The sequence below is a fragment of the Balaenoptera borealis genome (assembly GCF_965194805.1).
Source record: "Balaenoptera borealis genome assembly, contig: HAP1_SCAFFOLD_501, whole genome shotgun sequence".
Classification (NCBI taxonomy): Eukaryota; Metazoa; Chordata; class Mammalia; order Artiodactyla; family Balaenopteridae; genus Balaenoptera; species Balaenoptera borealis.
Window position 1 is genome coordinate 177,875 of NW_028123696.1, and position 12,841 is coordinate 190,715.

General features: G+C 57.7%; 1 long non-coding RNA gene and 1 pseudogene across 2 annotated transcripts in view; both read right to left on the reverse strand.

The window, feature by feature from the left end:
- Window positions 1-12,841, reverse strand: part of LOC309621484 — a 121,480-nt gene that overhangs the window by 84,335 nt on the left and 24,304 nt on the right. The window lies entirely within an intron of this gene.
- Window positions 3,659-4,145, reverse strand: LOC309621482 (serine/arginine-rich splicing factor 3 pseudogene; annotated as a pseudogene). The gene has a single exon. The product of its transcript is annotated as a serine/arginine-rich splicing factor 3 pseudogene (transcript).

Genomic DNA, 12,841 nt, shown 5'->3' on the forward strand with positions numbered 1-12,841 from the left:
CATGGTCAATAAGACCGTAGAGGTCATTGGCCATTGCTATTGCAGCTGGAATTGTTACTGTGTTTAGATAGGGTGACCAACACCCGCCCCCAGTTTGCCCAGGACCGCTCAGGTTTGAGCGCTGGAACTCTGGGGAAACTCTCAGTCCCGGGGAACCCCAGAAGGCTGGTCAGCCTATTTAGGACAGATCTTTCACTTGATCTCCCAACCCCCGAGAGCCAGAAAGGGAATCTCCCCCCTCCTTCCATTGTAACCTTCATTCATTCACCCACTCATCCCTTTATTCAACTCCTTTATTCAGCAAGTATTTATGAAGCATCTACTACACAGCAGACACTCTTCTAGGTGCTGGGGACATAACAGCATCCCTGTCCTCAAAGAGCTCACGTTCTAGCGAGGGCAGCAAACAGTAAACTGAGAAGGTGTGATTTATTACATGGGGATGATGTCTCGGAGACCACTGCAGGGCAGGGGAGGTGGGAGAGGAAAGGGGCAGTTCTAAATGCAGGCGCTGACGGGATTGGGGCAGACCTTGCCCTGGGCCAGGCTGGTTGCTTCAACACAGCTGTCCTCGCCCAGAGCCATCCTGCCCCCGCCTCACCCAGTTCTTCCGTGATGTGTGGGGAAAATCTGTGGTTGTCACAACTGGGAGGGAGGGCCCCTGGAATCAAATGGGTGAGGCCAGGGATGCTGCTAAACCCCACACAGTGCCCAGGAGGGGCCCTCAGCAGAGGATGACCCGCCCCGAATAACCCCAGTGCCACGGGGGAGACCCTGCACTAGTATTATTCAGACCCGCTGGTGCCCCGATTCCTGCACAGGCAGGGACTCTAACCGGCTCACCTCTGTATCCCGAGGTGACCTAGAGTGGGGCAGCCACGAGGGCTGAGATGAGTATCGGGGGTGAAATGACAAACCTCTGCACCCACTCTCCCCTCCGCACCCCAGGGGCGATGGTCTCTATCTCCTCCCCGTGCAGGTAGCTTTTCCCTGAGCCATTTCTTCTTGTCAAGGTCCCTGTCGCAGGTTGGGTTCCCCGAAGATGACGTTGAGAGCAAGGATTGGAGTGCAGGTGGTTGATGTGAGGCGTGCAGGAACAGATACAGCTGCCATAGGGTCCCACAATTCCACTCCCGGGCATAGATCCGGAGAAAACTCTAATTCAAAACTATACATACACCCCTGGCATTTCCCTGGTGGTCCAGTGGTTAAGAATCCATGCTTCCAGTGCAGGGGGCGTGGGTTCCATCTCTGGTCAGGGAACTAAGATCTCACATGCCGTGTGACAATAAAAGAAGAAAGAAAAAAGAAAGAAAGAAAGAGAGAAAGAGAGAGAAAGAAAGAAAGAAAGAAAGAGAAAGAGAGAGAGAGAAAGAAAGAAAGGAAGAAAGGAAGAAGGAAAGAAGAAAGAAAGATACATGCACCCCAACGTTCATTGCAGCACTATTTACAGTAGCCAAGACATGGAAGCTACCTAAATGTCCACTGATGGATGAATGGATAAAGAAGATGTGGTACATATATACAATGGAATATTATTCAGCCATAAAAAGAATGAAATAATGCTATTTGCAGCAACGTGGATGGACCTAGAGATTATCATACTAAGTGAAGTAAGTCAGAAGAGAAAGACAAATATCATATGATCTCACTTATATGTGAAATCTAAAATACGACACAAATGAACTCGTCTACAAAACAAAAACAGACTCACAGACATAGAGAACAGACTTGTGGTTGCCAAGGGGGAGAAACAGTGAGGGAGGGTTGGATTGGGAGTTTGGGGTTAGCAGATGCAAACTATTAAATATAGGATGGATAAACTACAACGTCCTACTGTCTAGCACAGGGAACTATATTCAGTATCCTGTGATAAGCCATAACGGAAAAGAAAAATGTTTTATTTATAGGTTCCATCCCTAACTGAGCTGGCCCATCCCCTCCCATGTTTCTAAGTGCAGCCCGAGGCTGCAGACTTCCCACCGTGGTCTTCAGCTCCAGAGCAAGCCACCTGCGAACCACCCACATCTTCCCAGGGGCTGGCAACTCTCCTTTGCTACTGATTCCAAGACACATCCAAATAGCAAAAATGTGACCATGAAAAGAAACTCAGGCATGTTCAAATCAGGGAAATAACATTCTTAGCTCTGTTCAGTACTTGCTTAATTTTACAAGAGCTTAGAGTTACAAAAAAGTTGCAAAGATCTGTACAGAGTGTACAGAGTGCCGTGGACCCTGACCCAGTACCCCTATTTCCAACTCATTAGTACCTTAGTGTGACATGTTTATCCAACTAAGGAACCAAGATGGATACATTGTTATTAACTAAAGTCCACACTTTATTAGAATTTCCCTAGTGTTCCCCTAACATCCTTTTTCTGTCCCAGTCTCCTCTGGGCTGTGACATTTCTCAGACGTCGCTGGGTTTTGATACCTTGAAAGTTTTGAGGAGGACTGGTCAGGTGTTTTGTCCCTCAATTTGTTAGTCTGTTTGTTTTCTGATGTTTTCTTATGGTTGGTCTGGAGTTATGGGGTTTGGGGCGGAAGACCCAGACAGAGATAAAAATGCCATTCTCCTCAGGTCACATCAAGGATACACACCATCAACGGGACTTATGACAAACGATTTTACCCTTGATCACCTGGCCAGTATCGTCTTTTTTTTCTTGCTGCGTTGGGTCTTCGTTGCGTGTGGGCTTCTGTAGTTGTGGCACGGGGGCTCAGTAGTTCTGGCTCCCAGGATCTAGAGTGCAGGCTCAGTAGTTGTGGCCCACGGGCTTAGTTGATCTGCAGCACCTGGGATCTTCCCGGACCAGGGCTTGAACCTGTGTCCCCTGCATTGGCAGGCGGATTCTTTTCTTTTCTTTTTTTCTTTTGCAACCAAAACGTTAATCCCAAGGATTCTCACAAAACATATTACAAATGACAGCATGAAAAAAAAAATTGCACAGTAACTCAAAGTTCAGCTCTACAATATACTCTTAATCTGGCAGGACATTGGTATCTTGATAATCTCAAATTTCCAAAAAATATTACAAAGAGCTATGTATTCATGTACAGCAATCACAGAGGGGATGTATGACCTAACTCAAAGGTAAACTAACTTCCTTGAAACTTCTTAGATTTTAAACTCCCTGGACAATCTCTTGTCCGGTGTGAAGACTAGTGGAATTTTTAAACCTCTAATCTAGGGTAAGGGTGCGGCTTTCATTTTTACCTGCTGGCTTGGGTTCACAGCACCTTTTAAAGACTGCTTGCTTAACTACAGCTGCATACCATATCCCAGCTACAGAAAGTCTTTTCAATGTTTGCCAGTGTTGTTTCCATAATAGTAAACATCACACTTTAGGTGGGCAGGAGTTAGAGTTTTATTATCAGTCTAGGCAAGACCAAAAATTCAAAGCAAGTTCAATTTTGCTTAAGGGAACATTGTAAGGTAACAATTCTTCATATTACATGCCTCCCAGGACCCATTTCAAACCATAGAGAATGACACCTTTATGTGTCACTGTCCCAAGAGACAAACAAATGTGAACAACTAAAACATTTAAAAAGTGCACCAAGCTTCGGAAGTCTCAAACAAAACTTGAATTTTCTGTACATACTCCTGCCAAATGAAGTTATTGCCTGTACACCACTCCTCTTGCAAAGTGGTCTTCTATTTCCTTTCATCTGACCTAGATCGGCTAGGAGACCTAGAGAAAGATCGGGACGGCTTGTGATTTCTCTCTTGGGACAGGGATCTCTCTCTTCTCCTATATCTAGAAAGGGACCTGCTCTGGCTGACGGAGAAGGCTCTCCATCTTGGAGATGTGCGGGAGGTGGAGGACTCCTCCTCCCATAATCATCTCGAGGGCGACGACCCCAAGAAGGAGGCGGTCACGATTTCGACTTCTCTTTTCCCCATTCGACAGGTCCACTCTTACTCGGCAGCCACATAGTGTTCTCCCATCTAGTTCTCGGACAGCATCGGCTGCATCTTGGGGATCTTCACATTCAACGAGAGCGAAGCCGGGAGGGTTTTTAGCACCCCACACACTTCAGAGTGGTCCATAATAGCCTAAAGCTTGTTCCAATTCAGCCTTGTTACCACTGTTTCCAAGATTCCCTACATAAACTTTACAGTCCAACGGACAGGAATCACGTTGCAAGACCCTCGTGGCTCCTGGGTTTCACGGGCCACAGGGTGGTCCCGGGCCTCTAGAATCTGGTAGCTGAATCTGCTCGCACAAGCTGTCCTGTGGGGATGCGTTTTCCCCTATGTGTCCAGCCCGGGGCCCTGCTCTCTTGGCCTGGCCTCCCGGGTGAGAGGGTGAACCCCAGCTCCCTGGAGCAGACACTCAGAGCCCTGGTGACCGGACTCACGGCTGACGGGGCTGGAGCGGCGGCTGGACACGTGTGGCCAGCCTGGTGGTGTTTGGCCCCGTCTGCAGTTCCAGTTCCAGCTGAGAAAGAGCCTCCCTGTGTTACTTTCTCCTGGTTGTGTAAGGATCCCCGGTGTCATTTGACAGAAATGTAGACGGTGTGTTCTTTCTCTCTTTTCTCCCTGCTTCCTCTCCTCCCTCTCTGCCTCCCTCTCTCCCTGTACCTCTTTCCCTGTTCCGCTCTCCCTCTACCTCTTTCCCACTCCCTCTCTCGCTCTCCCTCTGTCTCTTCCTCTCTCCCTCCCTCTCTCCCTCTCCCTCCCTCTCCCTCTCTCTTTCCTCTCCCTATCTCCCTCTCTCCTCTCTCCCTCTTCCCTCTTCCTCTCCCTCTTCCCTCTGCCTCTTTCCTCTGCCTCTTTCCTCTCCCTCTTCCCTCTCCTCTTTCCCTCTCCTTCTCTCCCTCCCCCTCTCTCCCTCTCCCTCTCTCCCCCCTCTCTCTCCCTCTTCCTCTCTCCCTCTCCCCTGTCTCTGCCTCTCCCTCCGTCTCTCCCTCTGGGAGGGAGTGAGGGAGATGGAGAGATGGAGGGAGCGGGAGAGTTGGAGGGAGAGGGAGAGGGAGAGGGAGAAGAGGGAGGAGAGGGAGGGAGAAGACGTCTCTCCCTCCCTCCCTCCCTCTGCCTCCCTCCCTCTCCTCCCTTTCCCTCTCCCTCCGTCTCTCCATCTCCCTCACTCCCTCTCAGAGAGGGAGAGACGGAGGGAGAGGCAAAGACAAGGGAGAGGGGGAGAGGGGGAGAGGGGGAGAGGGAGAGAGGGAGGGGGAGAGAGAGGGGGGAGAGAGGGAGAGCTCTCTTCCTCCCTCCTTCTCCCTCTCTCCTCCTTCTCTCCCTCTCTCCCTCACCCTCTCTCCCTCTCCCTCCCTCCATCACTTTCCCTCCTTCTCCCTCTCTCCCTCCCAGAGAGGGAGAGACAGAGGGAGAGGGAGAGGGGGGAGACAGGGACACGGAGAGGGAGGGAGGGAGGGAGGGAGACAGAGAGGGAAGCAGGCACCCTCTCGCCTTCTCCCTCTCCCTACCTCCTTCTCCGACTCCCCCTCTCCTCTCCCTCTGTCTCTCCCTCTCCCTCCCTCCCTCCCTCTAGGAGAGGGAGAGGGAGAGGAAGGGAGGGAGAGAGAGAGAGGGAGGGGAAGGGAGACGGAGAGGGAGAGACGTCTCGCCCTCCTTCCCTCTCCCTCCCTCGCCCTTTCCCTTCCTCTCTCCCTCTCCCTCCCTCTGTCTCACCCTCTCCCTCCCTCTGTCTCTCCCTCTCCCTCCCTCTGTCTCTCCCTCTCCCTCACTCCCTCCCAGAGAGGGAGAGATGGAGGGAGAGGGAGAGACGAGGGAGAGGGGGAGAGGGAGAGAGGGAGGGGGGAGAGAGGGAGAGGGAAGAGGGAGAGTGGGAGAGAGGGAGAGAAGGAGGAGAGAGGGAAAGGGAGGAAGAGACCTCTCTCTTTCTCCCTCTCTCCGTCTCTCCCTCTCTCCCCCTCTCTCTCCCTCTCCCTCTCTCCCTCTTCCCTCTCTGCCTCTTCCCTCTGCTTCTTTCCTCTGCCTCTTTCCTCTCCCTCTTCCCTCTCCTCTTTCCCTCTCCTTCTCTCCCTCCCCTCTCCCTCTGGGAGGGAGTGAGGGAGATGGAGAGATGGAGGGAGCGGGAGAGTTAGACGGAGAGGGAGAAGGAGAGGGAGAAGAGGGAGGAAAGGGAGGGAGGAAACGTCTCTCCCTCCCTCCCTCCCTCTCCTCCCTTTCCCTCTCCCTCCGTCTCTCCGTCTCCCTCACTCCCTCTCAGAGAGGGAGAGACGGAGGGAGAGGCAAAGACAAGGGAGAGGGGGAGAGGGGGAGAGGGAGAGAGGGAGGGGGAGAGAGAGGGGGGAGAGAGGGAGAGCTCTCTTCCTCCCTCCCTCTCCCTCTCCCCTCCTTCTCTCCCTCTCCCTCCCTCCATCACTTTCCCTCCTTCTCCCTCTCCCTCTCTCCCTCCCAGAGAGGGAGAGACAGAGGGAGAGGGAGAGGGGGGAGACAGGGACACGGAGAGGGAGGGAGGGAGGGAGGGAGACAGAGAGGGAAGCAGGCACCCTCTCGCCTTCTCCCTCTCCCTACCTCCTTCTCCGACTCCCCCTCTCCTCTCCCTCTGTCTCTCCCTCTCCCTCCCTCCCTCTAGGAGAGGGAGAGGGAGAGGGAGAGGAAGGGAGGGAGAGGGAGAGGAAGGGAGGGAGAGGGAGAGAGGGAGGGGGAGGGAGACGGAGAGGGAGAGACGTCTCATCCTCCTTCCCTCTCCCTCCCTCGCCCTTTCTCTTCCTCTCTCCCTCTCCCTCCCTCTGTCTCACCCCCTCCCTCCCTCTGTCTCTCCCTCTCCCTCACTCCCTCCCAGAGAGGGAGAGATGGAGGGAGAGGGAGAGACGAGGGAGAGGGGGAGAGGGAGAGAGGGAGGGGGGAGGGAGGGAGAGGGAAGAGGGAGAGTGGGAGAGAGGGAGAGAAGGAGGAGAGAGGGAAAGGGAGGAAGAGACCTCTCTCTCTCTCCCTCTCTCCGTCTCTCCCTCTCTCCCCCTCTCTCTCCCTCTCCCTCTCTCCCTCTCCCTTGTCTCTGCCTCTTCGTCTCTCTGTCTCTGGGAGGGAGTGAGGGAGATGGAGAGACGGAGGGAGAGGGAGGAGAGGGAGCGAGGAAGAGGGAGAGAGGGAGGGAGAGAGGGAGAGAGGGATAGAGGGAGGGAGGGAGAGATGTCTTTGTCTTTCCCTCCCTCCATCACTCTCTCCCTCTTCCCCCTCCCTCTCCTGCTCCCTGTCCCTCTCCCTCCCTCTATCCCTCTCTCCCTCTCCCCCCTCCCTCTCCTGCTCCCTGTCCCTCTCCCTCCACCTCCTTCCCTCTCTGGAGAGGGAAGGAGGTGGAGGGAGAGGGTGAGGGAGAGGGAGCACGAGAGGGAGAGAGGGAGAGGGAAAGAGGTATAGGAAGAGCGGAACAGGGAAACAGGGACAGGGAAAGGGGGACAGGGAGAGAGGGAGAGGGAAAGAGGGAGAGGGAGAGGGAGAGCAGAGCAGGGAAACAGGGACAGGGAAAGAGGGAGGCAGAGAGGGAGATGGAAACGGGGAAAGGGAGGGGGGACGGATAGAGGGAGAGGGAGAGAGGGACAGGGAAAGAGAGACAGGGATGGAGGGAGGGAGAGAGGGACAGGACAGGGCAAGAGGGACAGGGAGAGAGGGAGGGAGAGAGGGAGGGAGAGAGGCAGAGGGAGAGATGGAGGGAGAGTGAGAGGCAGGGAGGTAGAGGGAGGGAGGGAGGGAGGGAGACAGAGAGGGAGACAGGGAGAAGGGCTGATGGGGGCTCCCTCCCCCTCCCATCCTCTGCCCACTGCTTTCTCTTTTTTCTGCTTCAACAAACACCAGGCGCCTTTCAGATCAGCCCTGAAGTCAACGTTGATGCTTGGGACGGCCTGACCTCCCCGCTGCCTTCCAGCCCAGGACCACAGCTGGGAGATGAAGTCTGCGGGGCCCTGGGGGGGGGCAGCGGCGGCGGAGGTGGTGGAGGCAGGCACCTCCTCTGACGCCCAATCTCTCCTCGTTTACGAGGCAGCCGCCAGCTCCCCTCCCTGACTCCCCAAGATTTGGGGCCATTTTAATATGTGTCGATAATGCCATGAGCTACTATTTAACTTTTCCACGAGGACCCATCTCCCGAAATGCAGTGGTTTTCAGGCTTGGCTGCACTAGAGAACCCCCAGGGAAAGGAGAGACGTCTGTACCTCCCTCTCTCTCCCTCTCCCTCCGTATCTCCTTCTGGCTCTCTCCCTCTCCTTCTGGGGTGATGCCCGATGAGCTCAGATTCGCAGATGTTCCCCCCATCCCCTCTCTGTGCCTTGCGTGGGGCCTGGGCCTTCTCACTGTGGCCCGGGAACAGCCTCGACATTCAGACATCGGTTCCTGCAAGGACACTTGCGTTTGGTCCATACCGCATGTGGCTGCAGTCTGTGCTTCTCCCGTTTAGCATCTTCAGTAGATGGGGGCTGTGCATGAGCCCTTCATCTTCCCCGCAGACACCACTGGTGCTTGCTCGGCCTCGCGGGTGATGTCCACGGGGGACAGACCTGTGTCCCCACCTTCTTGGGCTGCAGACAGGCCACGTTGGTCCTGTGGTGACTGGGGGCTCCCAGGAGAACCCCACCGCAGACCCAGAGAGGTGGCCCCAGAGAAGGTGGCGTACGCCTGGGGCCAGGCCTCACCAGCCAACCACGGGGCACCTGCAGCAACAGGTCTCTCGCCGTCCAGGGGCTGGGTGTTCGGGCGCCGTGGGGATGAGCTGCTGTCTGCACGGCAGCCAAGTTTGTATTGTTGAGCCCGGGGAGGCCCCTGGGTGGCTCCTGGAGAGCCTGGTCACATTTCTTCCTGCCCTTGGCCTTAGAGCTCATCATGGTTCACGCCGTTTCTGGTTCCAAAAGGACCTGTGTTCATAAAGACCACATGTTAGGACAGCACCAAAGTGTCTAGAAATCCAGGCCAGGAGGAGGAGGGAGGGGGTTTGGCTGTGCCCGCCAGTGGCCTGAGAGCCCTCCCACCCACAGAGACCTGGCCCGGGGCCTGTGGGGAGGGCGTGGCCCACGGTCCCCAGCGCTGGCTGTCTCTGGGTTCCAGGAGAACTGCGCGATCCTCGGGGAGCTGGTAAGGCTGCAGGCTCAGAAGTCCCGCCTGCTGGGATTCAGCACGCGTGCCGACTCTGTGCTGGAGATGAACATAGCCAAGACCAGCCAGGTGGTGGCCACTTTCCTAGGTAACCCCGCCTCCCCGAGTCCCAGTGGGGACGGGGGTCAGGTGGACCTTGACTGGACGTGGTGCTGCCTGAGACCCCACTGTGTCAGCCCTTGGGGGTCGCCTTCCCCAACCCTTCATTCTGCCTCGAGGGGCGTGGGGTGGGGGGCGGCTGGGCGGCTGCCACAGGGACATAGCTGAGCCTCTCCCCTCCGCCCGCAGATGAGCTGGCCCAGAAGCTGAAGCCCCTCGGGGAGCAGGAGCGGCCGTGATCCTGGAGCTAAAGAAGGCTGAGTGCCAGAGGCGGGGCCTGCACTTTGACGGGCCCATCAACGTCTAGGACCTGCGCTACTACATGAACCAGGGGGAGGAGACGCGCTACCACGTGGACCAGTACCTGCTCAATGAGTCCTTCCCCATGCAGGTGGTCACGCGCGGGCGGCTGGGCATCTCCCAGGAGCTGCTGGGGCTGACCTTCGACCTGGAGGAAGGCGCCAACATGCGTCACGAAGATGAAGATGTGAGGCTCTACACGGTCCGGGACGCGGCCTCGGGCAAGGTCATCCATCAGCAAGTTCTACCTGGACCTCTACCCTCGGTGCATGCGTGGGGGAACCTGTCGGCCGTGGGCCGGGGCTCCTCTGTGGTAGCGGGGGTAGCGGGGCCTCACCCGCGTCCCTCCCCAGGGAAGGGAAGTCCGGGCACATGGCCTGCTTTGGCCTGCAGCCGGGCTGCCTGCAGCAGGACGGGAGGCGCCAGATTGCCATCGCGGCCATGGTGGCCAACTTCACCAAGCCTACGCCCAACCCGCCCTCCCTGTTCCAGCATGATGAGCTGGAGACCTACTTCCATGAGTTCTGGCAAGCGATGCACCAGCTCCGCTCCCAGGAGGGTGCGGGCGAGGGGCTGAAGGCAGGGGGCGGGGAGGGCCCGGGCTCTCCCGTGGTCCTCAGGCAGGCCCTCGCCACGGGATTCTTCCGCTGATGTCACCCCGCACGAGGAGACGCCCTCGGTGTCAGTTTCCATCATCAAACCCCACGCACTGGGCGCGTAAACAACGGAAGTGGATGTCCTCGAGACTCTGGAGGCTGGAAGTCCCAGATCAAGGAGTCAGGACTGGTTCCCTGCAATGTTAAATACAGGTATTCAAGAGTTGCCTTTAAAAAAGACAAAATAGAAGAAAGGAACGTTGCATGCAAGGCTGGTGACAGGCGGTGATGAGAACCAGAGGTTAGGCTCTGGGGCCGGGAGCACCACGCCCTGTGAGGCCCTGGGGCTGCTGCCAGTCTCGGTGGAGGCTCAGCAAGTCCCAGTGACTTCCCAATGTGGGGGGGGTCCCCAGATGAGCGTCTGGGCCCAGGACCCAGTGCTCGTTCAGTCTTCCTGCAGTCAGCCCTTCGTCCTGAGAGCGATGCTCTCACAGACTGCAACCGGAGCGCGTGGGGACACTTTACTGAGCTGTGCAGCCGTCACTACTGCCCTGTTCTGGAACATTTCCCTCACCCCAAAAAGGTCCCTCACGCCCTTAGTTATCATTCCCTCCCCTCCCCTGTCCCTGACAACCAGGAACCCACTCTGACTCTGTGGATCTACCTGTTCTGGACGTTTCCCCTCAGTGGGGTCACACCCTGTGTGTCCTTCTGTGTCTGACTTCTCTCGCTGAGCACCGTGTTCTCACGGTGCATCCACGTGGCAGCGAGTGGCAGGGCTTCACACCTTTGCGTGGTCGAGGGCCGGAAAAAAGACAAACGAAAAGAAGGGCACGTTGCCTGCGACTCTGGTGACAGCCGGGGATGAGAACCAGAGGGTAGGCTCTGGGGCCGGGAGCGCCGCGCCCTGTGAAGCCCTGGCGCTGCTGCCAGTCTCGGCGGGGCACGAGCAGCGCCGTCCCCCAGGAGCTGCTGGACAAGCTCATCAAGTCCCGGCTGGCCAACCCCCGTGCGGCCGGGCCGAGGGAAAGGAAAGGGGCTCCCGGACCGCCCGGCTGGAAAGCGCGGCCTGGACACAGTGCCAGCGCCCCCGTCTCCTTCCTCCCGCCCTCCAGGCCTCTTCAACCTGCGCCAGATCGTCCTGGCCAAGGTGGACCAGGCCCTGCACACGCAGACGCCCTCGGACCCGGCCTAGGACAATGCCCGCCTCTGCCAGGAGATCCTCGGGGTCCCAGCCACGCCAGGTAGCCAAGCGCACGCCGGGCCCACCTTAGCGGTCGGTTGGCGGCTACTGCCCAGGTCAAGAGGATCCTCTGGTGGTGTGTGAAGGGGGACCGACTGACGGGCTCTGGTCGAGGCTCGCTGACCTCTGGCCTCTTCCTGCCTGGGTTCCTGGGCTGGTCCCTCCAGCTGTGGCCCGCGGAGTCCGAGGGTGGGCTGGGCGTATCTGCACGTGCTTTCTGGAGAGCCTGGAAGAGGCAGGAGAGGGCTTCATACCCTGGACGGAACGCGTCGACGAGGTTTGCCCGAGCGTGTCGGTGCGGAGACGCAGTTCACTCCCTCGTGAGCGCTTTAACCCGCGCTCTCCCCGTGCTGGAGGGCGAGCCCTGACTCATCCCTCGGAGCCTCGGGCAGCTGTCCCTGTAAGAGGCTTAGGGGTGAACCCTCGTGAGCTTCAGCAGAAAGTCGGCAAAGATTGATTTGTGTCCCTCCACTGAGTTGCCCGCAAGGTCCCCGTTTTCTAGAAGTGTTGGGCCAATACTCCCTCTAGTGGCAGGGGACTCAGACAGGGCTGCTTTGAGGCCCCAAGCTCTGGGCTCTGGGGAAGGGGCACGGAGCGGCCAGGGGGCCGGGCAGGAGCCTCTCCGCGTGTGTCCCAGGGACCCACCTGCCTGCGACCTTCGGCCACCTGGCAGGAAGCTACAACGCCCAGTCCTATGGCTACCTGTGCAGCGAGGTGTACTCCGCGGACACGGTCCACACACTCGTTTCAAGCAGGAGGGCGTCCTGAGTGGCAAGGTGAGAGGCCGGCCTGCCGTGCAGACCAACACGGAGGTCCTTGGCCTGGGCTTAGATGCTTGTGCCGCCCGCCTGGGCCTGCCAGGCTCTGAGGGCCCTGCCCAGAACCCCCTGCTCCCCTGCCCTTTGTTGAGTCACAGCAGAGGTGGCCACATCCACACCCTCCGTGAAGGGGGTGCTCCACCCTCCTGCAGCCCCGCCCCCTCTCCTCAGGTTGCCATGGACTACAGAAGCTGCATTCTGAGGCCAGGGGGCTCCGAGGATGCCAAGGGCATGGTGAAGCTCTTCCTGGGTTGTGACCCCATGCAGGACGCCTTCCTCCTGAGCAAAGGGCTGCAGGTTGAGGGCTGCAAGCCGCCGGCCTGCTGACGGCACGGGGTTTTGCCCCCCCGGGCGGGCCGGGTGCCTTAGCGCCCCGTCGGGGCGGGGGAGGGGCCGTGTGTCCTCCCAGCCCCCGAGTCCCCGGCGGCCGGCCTAGGCCAAAAGTCTCCACCTGGAAGTGTCTGGAAAGCCTGGCATCAAGGCTCCCCCTTGTTGCACTAATGCAATCCCTTCCTGGGGAGCTTTCCTGGTAACAAAACGGTTCTTTGAAAACGCAGCCATTAATAAAAAAGACTCTACTCCTGGTCTCTGCCTGCCGTCCCTTCCACCACAGGAGTGGCATGGGGGCCGTCACACTGGGGGGAGTTCTGACCTTGGTCGGGGATCAGCCCTGGGGCCGTGGTGACGCGTCTGGGTCACTGGGAGACGGCTGAGCTGTGGGGTG